At 37.9% G+C, this 19,463-nt stretch overlaps 1 protein-coding gene and 1 long non-coding RNA gene across 2 annotated transcripts in view; one reads left to right on the forward strand and one right to left on the reverse strand.

Moving 5' to 3' along the window:
* The window catches only part of LOC109955846 (uncharacterized), a 16,770-nt gene extending 9,337 nt beyond the window's left edge, over positions 1 to 7,433 (forward strand). The window contains exons 2-4 of the long non-coding RNA XR_002274344.1: positions 6,293 to 6,393; positions 6,487 to 6,591; positions 7,407 to 7,433. This is a non-coding gene — a long non-coding RNA (uncharacterized LOC109955846). The remainder of the gene's footprint in view (positions 1 to 6,292; positions 6,394 to 6,486; positions 6,592 to 7,406) is intronic.
* The window catches only part of chst8 (carbohydrate (N-acetylgalactosamine 4-0) sulfotransferase 8), a 210,616-nt gene that overhangs the window by 34,134 nt on the left and 157,019 nt on the right, over positions 1 to 19,463 (reverse strand). The window lies entirely within an intron of this gene.

Here is a 19,463-nt window from a genome sequence, read left to right on the forward strand (position 1 = left end):
GAAAGAGCTGAGTGTTGTGTTTAGAAAAAATGTACAGCACCTTCATACTTTTCATTGGCCAATGAGTTGCTCTGCTAGAAGAATGTGGGCTTGAATCTGTCCTCCTCACGAAGAAGAGAAAATGTTCCTCTTTTCTGTATTAATGTCGTTTTGTTTTTGTGTATGTGTAAAGGAGAATCGCCTTATTGAATGGTGTTATACAAACTTGCCTTACATTTTTTCTAGTGCCAAATGCCAATTTGACATTTTGAGTTTTTCTGCCAATGAACTCTTCACAACCCTTTTCTAACAAATTTAGTTGATACAAAGAGGATCTTAGATTACATTTAGCCAAAATAAAACAACACCAGTAGTCAGGGAGAAGACACAAGGTTCTAAGTGTTATTTGTGCCAGATTGCACCCTTCAAACCCCACAGTGCAGTGAATTAATTATACTGCCTCGCAGTGTGCAACCAGTGCCTCCTATTGAGTGTTTCTATCATTTTGAAAATTATAGTATAATGTTTTTATGTGATATGAGCTGCTTCATTTGAATATCAAAAGCTATGCCTTGTGATTCAGGTGGCTCCTTGGTGTACATGTGGTCCATGTCAAATATTTCAAAGATTTATGCTATTTACTAGGAATACATTAAACTGTAATAATTAAACCAAGTGGGAACAAAACCAGCATGTCTTATAATCAGGACGTAAGTGTATTCATACTCTGGAGCAGAGTTTACCTTTCACGGTTATGTCATAGTTGAGTTGTAGGTATTGTTGAGATGTTTATCTGCCTCACCTCTATGTAGGTAAAAAAAGTGGCAAACTAGTTTATTTATTCACAGGCCATATAAATGTGTTAATATTACATTCACATTTTTTCAAATGTGCCACATTGCAAATGATTTAACATTGAATTTGTAAAATTAATGCTGTGACAAAAAATTTGAGAGTGATTAGAAATGAACAAGTGGTGTCCATAAAACTGAAATACACTGGCAGAAATTTTATTTAATAAAAAACAAACTTTGTGCTTCTGTTTGAAAAATAGGGCTCCACTCTTCATACAGTAAGAAATGTTTTAGAACTTGGTTTACAAACTCCAGTTAATGGCCAGGGGAATATGTTGGAATATGAGAAGGAGCTGTAGCAGCGGTGCTGTAATAGGGCCATAAAACACTCATGTGCTCATCTTCACACTCTGACAGTATGTCAGTGGCAAAGGAACATTATACATCCACCCACAGCAACAGCTACACCAGGGGAAGGTTCTGTGTTAACTTAACAAGCCAGAGTCTCTCCCAACATGTAAATCTGTTCACAGTGCTGAGTGACATGAACCGCTTGGCCTCACTAAACAATTTAGAGACCAAATGTAAGCTCATTACCAGTATTGCCATTAGCTTGTCTTCAGTGTGTGTTGAGTACTGGTCCATAGGGTGTCTTTCTGTCATGCAGAGGCCCAATAATCCACAGCCAGCAAAGATTAAAGGCACTGTACATCTGCTAATTAGCCTTAATTGCAAATGAAACCTGGGAGGCATCATTCATTACGACAGCATTTACACTGGAGCTCAGTTCAGGTGTTTCAGCCTGTGACAAACAGCACAGTGTGGACATGCTCTCCTTTTTTCCTCTGCTTTTCACATTTTAGTTCCAATTTCCTTTGGTGAAATGTAGCATTAGATTAGATTTGACTGGGAGGTTCCTGGGAGATGGTCTTTTCCCAATATCCAGGTAAAAGGTCATAATGTGAAAATAAATAAATAAATAAAATATTTCATAGTTAAGCTAAGCACTGGAGAAATATGCAGCTTTCATAACTGCATAATGCAACTGTCTTTCCAATTTCTCTGCAAAGCCCATAGAAAACATTGGCACCCATCTGACCTCCTGCCTTACTGTATATGAAGTAAAAAATGAAGTTATATGTGGAGGGGAGCAGCAGTAGACAGACAGTAGTCATGATCAAAAGACACTGAACATGAGCATCAAATTCTTTTTCTTTTTGCTTTGTCTGATGAAATATGAGACAGATAAGGGGATACTATTAACACTAGCAAGCTGTCTTCATGTTGATGGACAGCTTTTGATATTGGTGGTTCTGAACAAAATGAATCATTTTATCTTTTTGGGAGACAGAAGCATGGGCTTTAGAAACCATTATGATGTCTCCTGTGTTACATTTTCATTACAGTCATTTAGCTGTTGTGCTCCTTCTGACCAACTTACTGTGAGTGCAGCAATGAAACAGGCTTCCATTCCTACATCACCAGTATCAGTGCCTTGTGTGCCAACACGAGGAGCTGTGTAGGAGGAGTGACATGGAGGGTGATGACTGGGCAAGCTGAAGCTTTTTGGATGTATCTTTTTCTGTTGAAGTTACCTTAATGGTCCAATAGAGGATACAAGAGGTTCCCTCTTAGGCTTTAATGCCTTTGTTGAAATGCTAACATTTATGCTTGGATTAGAAAAATATATAAGGACACAAATTCTAAATAACACTGTGTGTGTTATCACGATTGAATCACTCCACAACAAGAGAAAGCAATAAAAATCAGTGAGAGTGAGGCCAAGTCAAGGATCACAACCCCTTCAAAGTCCATATCCTGCAGCTTCAAGTGCTTATTTTCAGCAGAGGTGGCTGGACCTGCTGTGTGGGTGCCGCTCACTGTCTCTGGTAATCTCTTCTTCCGTTCCTCTGTTTGCTTTTCTTCTCAGTTCTTATATGAATGCAGCTTAATGTGCACAAAAATGCATGTGCACACTCTCAGAAAGGAGACCATCTGCTGCAAGATGAATCAGTGCATAAATCATTCTTGAGTCACCTCCTCCCTTTTTTGGAAAAGTCATTAATATTAAATAGACAGAGGAAAAGGAAGAAAGAAAGGAGGAGTCATGTGAATTACACCATTGTAGTAGGTGTGGCTGATGTGCTTTTGGGTGATACTGACATTTTGCCACAGAAGAGGATTCACACCGCTGAAGAATATTGTGCTGTTTCCTTTTTCCCTGTCATGCCAAGTTGAAAGGCCCTTCAAATATTCATAACAATTCCCATCAATAAAGAAATGTTGCAGTCATCTTCTCATCGCCACACAAAGGGCTCTAATAGCCATGTGACTGAAAGACAAAAAGGTTTGTGGTGGCATGAGGGTGGGCTGGCAGTTGTCTGAAATGATTCCACCTCTCCCACAATATTCAGGGGCAAATGGTTACCGCACTCATGTGGCTAATGATTGTCAAGTTCCATTCTCTCTCTTACACTACTTGTATTGAATTTTGCAAATGCATTCCTGAGTTTGTGTTGTGTCCCCTGGGTAAACATCTCTGACTGAGAAAGAGTGATTTAGTGATTAAAGGACAAAGTCAGAACTTGGATCAGCACCACTCAATCAATAGCACTTATAAGTCACCACAGTAAAAAGCTCTTGTGGCTATTTGATTTAAGCTGCTGATCTGACAGTGTGAATTTGTATGAAGCAGCAGGTGTAATGTTTTAAAACATACCATTCATTCCTAAAGAAAAAAGCCAGCCCTCTCAAAAAAGTTGTTGCAAAAGAAAGAATCTTAAGCTGCTGCAAAAAGCAACACAGCAGTGATGGCGATATTTCATTTTCAAACATTGAGGCTATTATTACAACATTAATGCAGCTACAGGCGTGAATTTGCAATTACCCTTTAGGTAATTGAAGTCTTAAATGTTTTCATTCTGAAGCAAAAATGGAATTTTCTAGTGAACATAATCATGGTGCAGAAAATTAGACATTAATACCAGGATATCAGACTGGAATTAAATTTCACAAAAAAGTATAAAGTTAGATGGTTGCGCTGTCTGGATTGTGCCTGTCAAACCCTAATGAAAGGCCATAAAGAATCCACCTAAGAGAATCTGGCTCTTACATGAATGAATTCAGCTGCTCCTCTTTGCACATGTAGATTTTCAATGAAAACTACTGAAAGCAAGTATTAACATCAGACAGAAAAGAAAAGAGAGAATTTGATTAAAAACAGAGTAGACTGAGAAAGAATCCTGCATTTGCATGTGCTTGAGTGTGCAGGCGCTATTGTCACACAGGAAGCATGCTGAGGATCCCATGTGGAAGTAACTTGTGCAAAGCCATGTTTCATTTTTCATAGTCATGGCAAAACCTAAACCTATAACAGATCTGATATAGAGGATACTGTTTTAGAACTCTGGGCTTATTTTTATTTTTTTTAATTGTCATTGTAACATTGGCACACATACAACGCAGTTTTGTTTGGAGCCGAGGGCCCCGGGCCACTGTGTGCATACGTGCCGCCATCACGGGTAACTTGGGGGGGTTCAGTGTCTTGCCCAAGGACACTTCGACATGTGGACTGCAGGCACCGAGATTAGAACTTTCAACCTGGGTAGAGACGACTGCTCTACCCAGCGCACCACTGTTACTCCAGTAGCATGCACTTTCTATGACACTGCAGCTAATCTAAATGCTCTATCTTATTCCACCACATTATCTGTTAAAGAACTGCATCTGTTCTCAGCTGTGGTGCGTTAATGCCTAGTGCACATGATAAATTGCCACCCCCTGCGAGGAGTAGATGGATTACAGTAGCTTCATGGGGAGAAAATCACCTACATTAGGAAAACAAAAGGCCACTGTCATAGAGAATGAACCCAGCCCCCTGCAAAAACAGAGCTAATTCTTGAGGGAGCTACAGTACATGAGACAGCATGATGAGATGATGACTCTCTGTTCCCATAAGAAGAGAAATGAATTCTCATAACAAATGTGTCTTGCTAAGTTTGGAGTACATGGTAAAATCAAAACTGCATCTGGTGTAACTGGGGGTTTGCAGTCTACAGGGCCTGGAGCAACAATACAATCAAATTAGAAATACACTATAAAAAGCTCATTTACATTTAAATACTTAAACCAATTATTATATAAAGAACAAAACTGCCATATGTCATTGGAGGCAAGCACAGGAAGAGTAGAGGTAAAAGATAAATTTAGAATAAGAAAAATGAATGTATAGAAATGTAATGACTGTGATAAAACGGCATGGAAACTATGAGAAACTGTGTCAAGCTTACTTAATTTTTAATGATGAATTCAAAGGCAATTTGATTAAAACCTGTAATGGGTAATATCACATTTTTAATTATCTAAAATGATGCAAACTCTTTAACACGTCACAGCCCCAAGGTTTTGATGTGTATTCTTTAACATAGCTGCTTTTTGACTTGGAATACTTGACCACACCAATTTTATATTTTCCTCACATGAATAGATACTGTCACCAGAATTTGAAAACGACTGTGGTCGGGGCACTTAAATCTGTACAGCCCAAGGTTGTAATTAGGCTGAGATAAATGTGTCTGCAGGGCTGCTTGAAGATGCAGTGATTAGCACTGTTGCTGCGCAACAACATTTAAGGGTCAAACCTTCTGGCCGACTGGGGCCTTTCTGTGTGGAGTTCGTAGGTTCTCCCTGTGCCTGCATGGGTTGTCTCTGGGTACTCCAGCTTCCTCCCACAGACCAGTAATATGCAGGCTAGGTTGACTACAGCCCCAGCTTGTGACTCTTATGTATTGCATACACTCATTTCTTGGGAATGAGTCTGAAACTTCCCAAATGTTTTAACTCTGTACTTTAACCCTCGTTTTTTTGTGAAAGTTGAGCATATTATTGAAACCTATTATTATTATTATTGTTGTTATTGCTACTATTATTATTATTATTATTGATGTTGTTGTTGTTATTACTATTATTGAAAATTGTTTAAATAATACATTCATGAAGTTGAGCCACTTTCACACAAAGCCAGAGTGATTTCCTGTCGCCATCTTTGCTTAACTGATAAGAAACTGTATGACCTGGGAAACTGGTTAAAGCTGGTTATATTTTTCACATTAGAAGAGTCTATGAGAATTTGGGAAATACCGTCAGAATTTGAGTGTTATGAAACAACAGAAAGTGGTATAGATAATGGATGGGTGAAGGGATGAATGTGTTGGCACATCAAAATTATTCAGCTTTAAACTTTTTGGTGAAGAGCTTGGAGGCTAAGGGTTGAATTATGAAATGAAAACAAATCCTACAGTGCAGTATATTACACAGGGCCCTATATGAACAGATGTGTGTCTAAGTCTTCGTTTAAATATGCACAAGCGCACTGTTTCATATCCATGCATACTGTATGTGTTTTTTGTTGTGAGGCAGTGTTGTTCCTATGTGTGCGTGATTGTGGTTGTGCTGTCTGAGCAGTAAAGCCTGTGTTATGAGACAGCAGCCCTCCAGCTCTCAGTTCTGTGTGTATACAGTCAGAGCATCGGGACAGACTGAGATTGCCACCACCTGAGGCTCAGCTGGGAGAATGAGAGTTGAGAAAAAAGAAGAGAGAAGATGCAGTATTGGAGAACAGGTAAGTGGAGGGGGCGAAAGAGGAGTATATAATTACAGTGCAGAGCAGAAGCTCATCTTGAGGTACTCCAAGACCCCTCTTCCTCTCTTTCAGCAGAGCACACTAACACACAAGACACACGCACACAGACCGTCTCGCCATTAGCCCCTCTGCTCCTCTTATGTCTTCATTTTGGAGAAAACAATCCATCAGACAAAGGTCAGTGCATCCACAGCTTTATCACTCCAAGAACAAAAACACATACAAACATACAGTACATGTATTTAAGAGGGAGCAGGAAGAAATTCCAACCAAATAAACTTTTTAAAAGGCTGATTTACATAGAGCATACAGTATGATACTTATATACACTGTGTTTGTTAGATATATACTGCACAATCATGTCCTTGTGGCCAGCGGCTTAAGAAGTAATGACACTTAGTAGCTAGACACACATAGCAAAATGTATAACTATTCCAAAGCCTCTATTAATTACTGAAGAAAAAAACTTTTTAAAACTGTCATTAAATTCAAACAGCACTTCTGTTGTATTCTTACTGTACACTTTACCTTTCCTGTTTCAACATTAAACTTAACATAAAATTAACAACACTGTATTATACTTTACTGTAGTATAATACAGTACACCCTGGGCCAAGAGATTGGCCCATTCATGTGTATCTATACTATACCTTTCTTCAAAATGCATTTATGTCTTCTACAGTTGTCAAGTCTTAAAAATGCTTTGTCATGTCATGTATTTCAAATCTGCTAGTTGCAAAATATGAGTTAGTTTCAGAAGCAAAGGAAAATGTGATCTTGCACAGTTCACCAAATGAAAATTGTATCTAAAATGTTTAGATATTGTCCCTTGTTGGCAAAAGTATCTTATTATATTGTATAATGCTACTAGGAGGCATAAAATTTTGCAACTTTCTAAAAGTTGTGCAGGGTTCAGGAAAAACCGTGTTTTGCTGAGGGTAGCATAATTGCTGATGTAGAAAGAAAGTCACTTTCGGCTTTTCCTGTTTTAGGGGTCGCCACAGCGAATCGTCACACTGATAACTCGCATGTTGACATTTGGCACGTGTTTTACGCTGGATGCCCTTCCTGACACAACCCTGATTTGAATCCGGGCCACAGCAGCGAGAGCGCTGCGCCTTAACCACTAGCCTACCAGAGTCGGCTATGATGTAGAAGATTCTGTAATTTTTTTTGTTTTTGTTTCTACATGAAAATGTGTTTATAGTTACTTTTTTGTCACACTGTAAAAGGTTTTAAAAATCTAACATCATGCATAATGGACTATATGAAAAGAAAGAGTTTACATAGGGAATATTATTACCGAGCTTTCTCAAGTTGAAAAAAACACCTATTCTTTGTATGTAAATTGGATAGCTGAATAAAGAAGACAAGTACAGTTTCCAAATGTCACTTCATTGAGCTGCAGTGCACCAGAAACCAATAAATAATTCTGAAAATGAAAGAAAGCAGCCTGAAAAGATCATGCCATTTTTTATTGTGAGTATCCAAAGCAATATTTTATTGTTATTAAAATCTCCTGGTCCATAGACAGTACCTCATATCCCACAGAAGAGCTGTTTTAATATCCTTATAATTCAATATCCGCAGGAGGATTCATTTTTTTCTCTCTCAGTCTGGAGCAGATCCCTGCAACTTACATTCACTGACAGCAAATGTAGATGTAGTGCATTAAGTGACACTCCTGAATAATAATTTCATGGCGATGATATGAGGGTCATTTTTTTCTTTTTTATTTTTTTTTAACTCACAGAGGTCGTTAATGATTTATATTTGCAGCTGAATCTCTGTTGAAAAATCGGTTTTGCATAATAGTTTTAAGAGTTCAACTCTTGCATAGTTACATAACAGAGAGAAGGTCAACCTGTTTGATTTAATGGGATTTTAATTCCTACAGTGCTGAAGACTGTTGACATTAGGTGTATTTACATACCACCTGCTTTTGAACATTGACCCTGGAGCATGGCTGTCCAGGCTCAGCCTGTGGTTTAGAATGTTAGGTTATTAATATGTCTGTGTGTTTGATAGTCTGTGCATGTGTTTAGGCGTGGAGACTTTTAGATTTTGGCTTAATTGTTGGATCAGAGCAGCAACTGTGAGTGAGCAGTTGCAAAGGTTTTTAGGTATTTCTGGCTATTATTCTCTGTTGTCAACTTCACTGCCCTCACCTTCATTGTCTAAAATGATCCATGGCTCATTACCCCAACTGTGAGTGTGAGGTGATGCTCACTTTGAGGCATATAGGCCACCTTGCTCACACATACAAAGCCTGCTGGGTCAGACCACAAACAGGACAGTAGCAAAGTCAACACTACCTTTTATTTTTGACAATGCTTGGTAAAAGATGCACAAGATATTTTATATTTTTCAAAACAAGGACCACATGTTCTGTAACAATGCTGATGATGTCCTCAATGTATTTTCTCAGGTGTTACATTGAGCAGGGTTTTTGTTGGATCAAAACCAGTTTTGTGGTTTTTTTGAACAGTAAATGAAATTCTTTGCCTTTCTGTTTTTTGTTTTCTGAAGTAGTTGTGATACTTAACCTTAGACTTTATGCCTTCTCTAAGTATTTTAGGGTAGATGTCTTCTACAATGGGAGTCTGGTCACAAAGTACTCAAGCTGTATTTGGGTCAAATGTGATTTCTACTGTTTAATAACTACAGTAGTGAGCAAAAATAGTGGAATCACCTTTTCTGTTTTCTACATAAAAAACATCAGGTTCTGCTAATAAACATTAAAATCCTATGTATACGTCCAGCTAGACCGTTAATTTGTAGGTCAGTAGCACAATGGGTACTGCCATCAGTTTTCTGCTTTTACTATGCATTTCTGAACATGGTGGGAGCCAGAAAACATCTCTGCTTTTTCACATTGTACATACTGCAGCAGGGTGCCTTAAGAGATTTGGGGAAAGAGGTCTTGGAGAGCAATGTTTCACTTATTGGCAGATATATGTATATCAATGCCAGAAATGAAACTTGGGCTGACAGAAAATAGTGCTGTATTTAATACATGCCCTACACATGCTATAGTATGTGAACAAAATCAATAGAATGACTAGCTGATTTTATCAGTCTCACGTATCAATAAAACAGGAGTACTGTAGCATTTTTTTTTTAAGTACATAAAATAAAATGTTATTCTTGCAAACATTTTGCTCAGGTATATTTAAACAGGAAACCTACGTCAGGCAAGGATTTTGTTTTCCACACCAGTCTGGACTAAATAAATCTTAGGTGAATTAATGGAGACTCTCCATCAATTCTTTATATGATTTTCATTTCTGTCCAGCCTTGGTCTACAGTCCCCTGTGGTACAGATATACAAAGAGAAGTGTACCAATGTTTATCTTGTGTACAAAAGACTAAAACTAGAACGTTATAATGTATAATTAATTATCCCCAAAGCTCTTTGGGTGGGATAATGAAATGGATTCTTCTTGTTTTTGTTCATAATCAAATATCTTTAGTGTTTTTGTAATTTATTGAAGATTTTATATATTGTTGCAGGGTTTTGGTCCTGTATGTGTGTTTTACTGTCTGTAACTCCTAACAGTAATGTTACTGCTTTGCTAGGGCTTGTAAATCTCAGTAGTATTAATTATAAACAAATAAACAAATAAATAAATAACACTTCACTGTCACTGTTTTAGTAAGGTCAAACTTTGCATTCAAAATGTACTGAATTCAACTCAAAATTGTGTTATGTGGGAATGTGTGTATCCACTAAATCAACCATGGTAAATCCAAATATCCATTTACTGTTGCTTTGGATAACAACTTCAATTTCACTTTAATTCAATTCAGTTTATTGTCCTTTCAGAAATTCTTTTTGTGTCTGTGGCAGCTCTCATTACACATTAGCACAACACAGATGAGCATACACACCCCAATACAAACATCACACACATCATACTAAACCATCATTCACAAGATTTGTTCAGCAAAAGGTCTCTGGACATGCATAGTCTGCAAAGCCAATACCTTGTACCCTAATGCTAATGGTCATAAATCAGATCCACTATGCAAAAGATGTGATATGCCCCTAGTTACTTCCCGGGCCTTCTGCAATGTTCAGAGCTCACAAAGTACTCTCATACTGTGATGCTACACTCTTACTATACATATTAGTAATCTTATTAAGTTTGATCTTAAAGACAGCGAGCAATACCAAGCATTAAAACAAAAGGTAATGGAAAGGAAATGGTAGCAAAGACCAATAAATGTCTATCCACATCAAACTGTCAAAGCTTATGCATGAATTATAATGACTGTAGCCCCTTCTTATAAATGGTATCTTTATTTTGAGTCCCATGATAGTTTTGCATTAATAACTGCCCCAAGATACAGTATTTGTATTCATTCACAACTTCAGTACAGTGCCCATTATCAGCTATTTCTTGGTGCCCTAATCTTCTTGTTCTAAAATCAAAGATACTTTCCTTGTGTTTTCTTATTATTAAGATGCAGAGAACTGGCCTGACACCAGTCAACAAACGTATCCACACTTCAACAGCACTTAATTTCATCTTCAGCGGTTAGAACAACAACCACAGTGTCATCAGTGAATTTAACATTAAAAACATGAGGTGAGCTACCCCTACATTAATCTGTATAAATAATAAACAAAACTGGAGAAATAGCTCTTCCCTGTGGAGCCCCAGTGTTGGTGCTATTAGGAGAATCATTCACTCCGACACACTATATTTTATCTGTCAAAAAGGACTCCACCCACCTTGCACATTATACCATATACTGTCATTGTTCAGTCTAATATATTGTAATAACAGGCTTGAAAAAGTGAATTATCATTATCTACTGCCAAGCGTGACATGGCCAGTGTTGGTTCTCTCCCCAGAGAGAGAATCATGCTTGTCTGAGCATTAGGGACAGACCCTTTTCTTCATATGGTGACTACCAGGCAAGATAGCTCATTAGACCACACAATAGAACACTAAACAGCTCTATGAGGTGCTCAGTCGAGCAGGCCTTGTGCCACCCAACTCACATTCTAGATGCTGGCCAACACTGTCAGTCCATTAATGGGATACAGCAACATGTTCAGTGATTAGGTCGGGTAATGGCGGGTGACTGCCTCTGGAGACTCAGCACAGTTTACTGGGGTACTGTCTATGGAGGACACTGACAACCCCTAATCCAGTGTTTACTGTGTATTCGCAGTGAAGACAGTGGTATGCACATGTACTTTCCCACATGAAGACAAGAGTTTGTCTCTCACTTGTCTCACATGAAGGTGGTGGTAGGGATTAGAGTGAGAGATGGTGATTCATTTCCTGGCTGTTGGCACAGCCACTCTGGATTCTCCCAGGGGAACTGCAAAGCCTGTATTATACTGGCGATGTTCACAGAACCCAGCTGCTAATGAAATAAGAGGTCCTCTGAGCTTGTACTCACTCTGCATTTCAGGAGACGGTTTTTTCAGGCAGAAATGTAGATTAGGATACCTCTACAGTACCTCACATTACTTTTACTTTTAGTGTCATTATAGTCAACAAAAACTGGCATTATAGTTTATTTTTAGTCAGTGACATTAGTCTCTTTTTTGCAAATTTTCACATATTTTAATTATTTCTAATATTTCAGAGGCTGAATAAATTCACTTGTTCAAACTAATTCTCTTCACTGTCTGGGTGTACCTTAACAGGAAAAGCTAAATGTTGGCTAGAGCAGTGCTATTTCTTTAGTGTGTTTCTTCCAAGAATGTCAGATGTTGCTGACGTATTAATAGCTGCAAAAGAAGCTTAATGCTTAAATCAACTTTTGAATAAGATATATTTTATGCAGCAATATTGTTTTAATAATTTTGAGTCAGGCTACTCCACAAATTAAGGAATGTTGTTGAATAAAAATCTGTATTAAAACAGTAATTACTTCATTTTCTGTTTGCCTGTCTTTCACATTATTGCTAATTTTTATTCACTGACAAAAATGTAACATTTATCATATTTTGTATTTTTAATTTTTATGTTATGTCTTGTGTTAATTTTGGAACAGCACATTTCTTTATTTTTAATTTAATACTGCTTCAGTGTGAGATCAATCAGAAACTCTTATGTCCTTATGCCATCAGCTCTTATCTTTCAACCACTGTTCATCTGGGCCAAAGCATTAGACTTCCTTACCTGTCATGTGTCTTTGCTGTAACTGCAGTAGTAATGTTTAGTTCTGATTTTCGTTCTTGTGTAAGAAACAAGGCCATGGGTACATTTCACATCCTTTAATTGCATTCCTGTTTCTCTCACTTGCATTTTTGTCTTGTGTCTTAGTCCCTTCCATGTAAGCTGCGAGGAGGAATATGCAAGGAAAAAATGTGATAAAAGAGGAATCATGGATTTAAATTTTCAAAGACATGAGCTGTCCTTTCCTAAGTTTCTGCATTTGAAGTGTTCAATCACCAGCTGATTTCTGATGGTTTCTTGTGTCATCATGGCTTCTCCAGACAGCCTCCTTGCTCCTCAATCCTTGTCCTCAGAGCAGAACAAGATCTTATAATAATAAAAAGAATAAAAAGGGAACAGATACAGTATGTGCCCAATATGTTGTTTGTGCCAGCATTTTATCGTGACCAACAGAAATATGTTATAGTTAGGTGATCTCTAGTGACCTTAGTAATACTGTAGCGCCACAAACTCCACATTAGGAGGAGGAGGTTGGGATGGATGGATGGGTCAGGAAACCCAGGAATTTCCCACTGTAGTCTCGTGTCCAGTTGTAGTGTGAAACAATGTGTTTTTTTATCCATGACCATACAACAACCTTAACCATGTGTTTACTATTGTAACCATGATGACCAAGGTCCCGCAAACTTAGGCAAGTGATGAATTAAACCCAATATATGATGGTTTTCTAAGCCTAACAAAGTAGTTTTTGTGCCTAAACCTAACCAAACTGTGATGCTTCTATGAGCGTAACATCGTGGTTATGATTGCTTCCATGATGATGGCTCCCTGGCACCAGAGCTATACATTTCTGATTAGCAGTCACCAGCCACACCAATCTGCCCAGTGTTTGTTGTGTCTTGATGCTTTTCTTTTCTCTCTCCTCTATCCACTCATGTCAACTAGCCAAAGTAGTACAGCTCCCCATCAAAAGCTAGGGGTTGTAGGAGCCTTCCTCCATTAAAGGGACTTTTCCCCTCCATTGTCACTAAGTGCTTCCTCAAGGGCATTTATTGGACTTTTTCTATGTAAAGTGCCTTGAGATGATTTTTGCTGTGAATTGGCACTATACAAATAAAACTGAATTGAACTGAATGATGAAGCCCTGGTATACCAGCCAGTGGAACACCTGTATTAGTCATATGATTGTTATCATGATGACAAATGTCTGGTAAGTATGCTATGCCACTTGAATGGTTTTGTGAGAGGTGTTTCAAGGTTAGGACAAGTGATGCATATAGTTGTTTAGGTTGGAGTATTTGATGGCTGCATCATTCTGTAAAGTATATGTGTGCTTAGTTTCTACGTATTGTGTATTTATTTAGTGATAAGCATCTGCACACACAAGCTCAAGAAAGCATGAATTAGTTCAAAATGAACAAACAAAAACATCACATAGCCTGCAACCAGGCTACTATACATTATGTCTCAAATAACTATAAATAAATGGGGATTTGGTCAGAGTGTTTAGGAAACTGGCAGAAGGCAGACTAAGAGAGACTAAAAAAAGATGATTTATTTACAGTGCACACTGCACAATGCAAACAGAGCACATGTGTAACAAAAAGTATTAAAAAGAAAATAACTAAATTGCAAACTCTGCTTAACTAAGGAAAAATGCAACTTCATCAGATGATGTAAAAGCAACATCATGTGCACACAGTGACAAAGATATTCTTCTAAAGAAGAATCGTTCCTTTAAATATAGGTCGCAAGGACCTATAAAAATAGGTCCTTTAGTCTCCTGAAAAATCAGCTTAGGCAGAACCATTTCATTCAGGCATGCCTCAGTCTCTGACACCAATGTCACTTGTCTCATCAAGCATCATCAGTATAAACAGACTCCACACATTGCTCATCATGTGCCAAAAACAAACACTAATAAACATTACACAACAAACACTAATTATCCTGACAGCCAAACTCCCCCTTACTTGGTACAACATACAGTATAACATCACTGTATGTATCAACATCCCTAATGATATAAGCAAACATGCCAACTTCCCCTGTCTAAAAACCATATATGTATAATCGAGTCACATTGTACTTGATTGCAGCAGTGTGGTATTTGGCTCAGGTTAAAAAATCATTTTGTGAAAAGCTTCATAAGCTCTGAGACAGTGCTGTGGAGGAAAGAAACCAAATGCCATTGCAGCTCTGCTTGATCTGGCAAAAGAAATGCCACTAGATGTCAGAGGGAAGCAGCTAATGACTAATTACTGGGCTAAAATCAAAGGGCATGAACAGCACCTTTAACGTGGTTTCACAGGAGTGCCGGGAACAAGGAGGAGAGCAGAAAGCAAGTTTCAGGTGGATTTGAAAAATGTGTGCAGAAGATTTAAAGGGAGGAAGTGTTCAGTTGAGTCCAAAAATGATTATTCTAACATCTGAGACATGGATACATCCAACACAACTGGAGCAATAGACTACAAGGTCTGCTTTCTTGGCCATAGTATGGTCAAAGCAAACATTAAATCATACTGGAATATACTCATCGGAGATGCTGGCAGTACTTAAAGCTCTGCAATATGTAGGCAGAGCAAACTAAACTCCAATATGTTTTAATGTATGCTGACTCTCATTCCATCTCTTTAGGCTGAGATCCTTTATTTCTTGCTTGCAGGATGTTACAGATGCATCTAAACAGCAAAGTACTCTGTATCTGTGAGTTCCTGCTTATGTTGGTCTGAAGAGGTGGACCGGCTTGCTGAGTAAGCTCCGCAAAGAGATACAATAGATCTTGAAGCTCCATATATGTAAATCTGAGCTCAAGATCTGTGGGAAATTCTGTGGGAATTAAATAGTAACATTGAATAGAACATTAAGACATCTTTAACAGAGTCTACTCAACAATTAGATATATAGGCAGCTTCAAGAAAGAGGAAGTTAATTTATAACAGAAAAAAACTTAATCACAGAAGCACACTAAAGATTACTGGTAGCCATCCAGTTAGTCAAACTGATCATTATCAGGTAGAGGAGTCAATAGAGCATGTAATTATAAACCATAATAACCACTGGACCTGAAATATGATAGATGAGAGAAGAATTTAGAGAAAGAAGGAGTTTATCAGCTGAGTATAAAGACTGCAGATACAGAATTTGTCAAGTGGAACATGCAGTGGAAGTTCCTTACATTTTTATTAGGAATAAATGGATTAATGGTTGAGATTTACTCTCTGGTCCACACTCCAAAGCAGAAGGTGGCTCTAAAAGTTGTAAAACAATATTTGTCAACTACCATTAAATCAAGAATAAGTCGAAGCAAAAGGTGTTTGGTTAACATTCCTTTAAAAGACTTTTATAAAATATGATTCTTTATTACAAATTAAATGCCAAACATTGTGGTTTTGGGCTCTGAAATGTGAGGATGTGCTGCTTTTACTTTTAATTACTTTACTCTTTTTAATTAATTTTATGTTTTATGATTTTAAATATTGGCTGGAAAAAGTATTATGCAAGTGCCAATTCTCTCTGTTTAATTGAAATACATATTTTTCTTAGCATTTTGGAAAATATTTTAGACTTTTTAAAAGCTAAACAATTGATTGATTGATAATTATAGTCATATTCATATTACTTACACAATTAATCTGGTTAAGATCACTAGACAAGATACAGTCATGGACAAAACGATTGGCTCCCCGGCATTTCTGTCAAATAACACGTCACTACCAGGAAATTGTTGCAATCACAAATTCTTTGGTATTCTCATGTTTATTTCTTTTGTTTGCATTGGAACAACACAAAAAAACTGAGAAAAAGCCAAATTTGATCCATTCCACACTGAACTCCAAAATGGACTGGACAGAATTATTGGCACCTTTTCAAATTCATCAGAAACAGTTGCTTTTCAAGCATGAAATGCTCCTTTAATTTGTAATGAAACTCACTTGTAATCAACAGGTGCTGGCAATATAGAAATCACACTTGCAACCAGTTAAAATGGAGAAAAGTTGACTTAACCTTTGTGTCATGTGAACCACACTGAGCATGGAGAAAAGAAAGAAGAGCAAAGAATTGGCTGAGGATTTGAGAACCACAATAGTGGAAAAGCCTGAACAGTCTAAAGGCTCCAAGTCCATCTCCAGAGATCTGGCTGTTCCTGCATCCACTGTGCACAACATTGTCAGTAGGTTTACGGCCTGTGGTGCCGTAGCTAATCTCCCTGGATGTAGACAAAAGAGAAAAACAGATGACAGACTGCAACAAAAGATTGTTTGAATGGTGGATAAAGAACCTCGATCAACTTCAGACAAATTCAAGCTGACCTGCAGGAACAGGGTGCAACAGTGTCAGCTTGCATTATCCGTTGCCATTTGAATGACAAGGGACACTATGGTAGGAGACCCAGGGGGCCCACTGCTGACACAGGAACATAAAAAGCTAGATTGGAGTTTGCCAAAACTTACCAGAGGAAGCCATAATCCTTCTGGGAGAATGTCCTGTAGGGCCCAGTGTCAGAAAGTTGGGTCTCTGTCAGAGATCATAGGTCTTACAGCAGGACAGTGACCCAAAGCAGAAACTAGATATGGTTTCAGACAATGTGCTAGAAAGTGGCCAGCAATGAGTCCAGATCTAAATCACATAGATCACCTGTGGAGAGATCTCAGAACAGCAGCTGGGAGAAGGAACCCTTCAAATCTGAGAGACTTGGAGCAGCTGGCAAAAGAAGAGTGGTCCAAAACTTCAGTGGAGAGGTGGAAGAAACTCACTGATGGTTACAGGAAGTGATTGATTTCAGTTATTTTGTCCAAAGGGTGTGCTACCAAATATTAGGTTGAGGGTGTCAATAATGTTGTCTAGTCCATTTTTGGAGTTGCACTTTCACAGCATTTGTACTATATGTCTGTAGTGCCCAGTATCAGTGCTTTTATAAGGTCCTTAGTATGTGACTCTACAAAAATAGGTTTTCTTTTAAAGAACTATAACTTCACACAATGGACCTGTGAGGTTGATTCGCCTATGATTTATGGATTTTTGGTAGTCCACACAGCATAGAATTATGTGGATGTTCAACAGTCCAAAACAATCAAAGGTACTTTGATCTGTCAGCTAATTTACAAGGTCCATATGCTGATGCTTTATTTCTGTCCTGTAATCCTTAATGTCCTGGCCATCCTGATTAGCCCCTGATGAAGACATAGGCTGAAAGGTTGGGGTAGATTACACTGTTTGAATAAAGAAGAACAGAGCCGGTCTCTGTGTGGGCCTGCTCCTTATCAACTAATGCATGCATGTCAAAACATATTTTTTTTGGTTTTAGTCTAAATTTAATGGCATATTATGTAAAACACAATTTCAAATGAAATGCAAATGTAATTCCATTCACATACTGTATGTTGCTTGAATATTTTCACTCCTGATATTATTGAGAGTTCCCTCTGGTGACCGGTCCATTATTCACTACTGTTTAATCTCTGACTTAATCTGTCAACTCCAGAGAAAAATATCTTTGGCTTGTAACATGTTCTACTTTCCTCATCAGCCTCTAAATAATTTCACAGAATGTAAGTAGCATATGTTTGCAGCCTTATTTTGTATGTTTCCAGCAGCCATGCACCTTATGTAGCAGTGTCCTGTGGAGGCAAGCACCACTATGAACATTTCAATATTTTCTTTGCCACATTTATTTTCTTAGTAAATTACTCTCCATAATGACTAAAATAAGATGTTATACAATGAATATACAATAAACACTGTTTAAGAATTTTCTTTTACCATAGTTTCATTGTCATCACGTGGTCATCCTATCAGAGACCTGTTATTCTGCCCTTTAAGTGTCCTCTGTCAGTTCCAGACCCCTGCTCATTACCCCGACTAACCCTTTGCCACCCTGCACAGCTGTTTTTCAGTTGCTCATTAGGCTTTCACTGAGAGAGCCCTGAAATGAGCCCTGAAAAGGTTTGACTAATTTGCTTTAGCTGTTATTAATTTTTAATTGCTTTTACCTTTGTAACATTTGTCCTGAAATAATGATTCTTAGTGGGATCTGCAGTAGCAACTCCTTTTCACATTACAAGTTTTCTGATTCATCAAAAATATTATTCATTAACGGCTTAATATTGACAAAACAAAGGTTATCTATCTCCCAAAAGATTCTGAAGAACTGAAGTGATCATTTGAAAGAATGAATAAAACATTCATAATTACTTTCCTCTTTATATTTGGTTGTAAAATGTATTCACAGTACGTTATATTTACGATGTGTGAAATGTGTTCACAGTCTTGTTGAATCAATAAAATATTCTTATTATCAAAAGTGAGATGATATTAGCATGTAAACAGAATCAATGACATATAACTCCAGCTGTTCAAGTTCATACTGTCATACAGTATCCAGTCTCAGCATTTATTTTCTCCCATTTTCCTAATCTGTTATATTCTAAGTTTACCTTGTCACAAACAGCTTGTGCATTTGAATTGGAGCACAGTCCACTTTATGTTGTTACATTTGTTACTCTTATTGTCTAACATATGGCTTTCAAAGAGGCTGGATTGTGCACTGTCAATTATCCACTGTCCTTATAAGAGACATGTCATGACAAGACAGACCCTTGCCCTAGCAATCTCATCATGCTGTACATAGGAAGTACACTCTGATGACTAAGTGGGGCACCATTCATTTTGATTATCATCTCTATTATCATGTCTATACCCACTTGTCTAAAGTCATATCTTTGCCCTATTACCACTGGCAATTTACATCAGGCAGTCCATGTTTTCACATGATACCCTCTTTCTCTCTCTCTCTCTCTCTCTCTCACTCTCTCTCTCTCTCTCTCTCTCTCCTCTCTCTCTCTCTCTCTCTCTCTCTCTCTCTCTCTCTCTCTCTCTCTCTCTCTCTCTCTCTCTCTCTCTCTC

Source organism: Monopterus albus, unplaced genomic scaffold (genome assembly GCF_001952655.1).
Source record: "Monopterus albus unplaced genomic scaffold, M_albus_1.0 scaffold17.1, whole genome shotgun sequence".
NCBI classification, from domain to species: domain Eukaryota; kingdom Metazoa; phylum Chordata; class Actinopteri; order Synbranchiformes; family Synbranchidae; genus Monopterus; species Monopterus albus.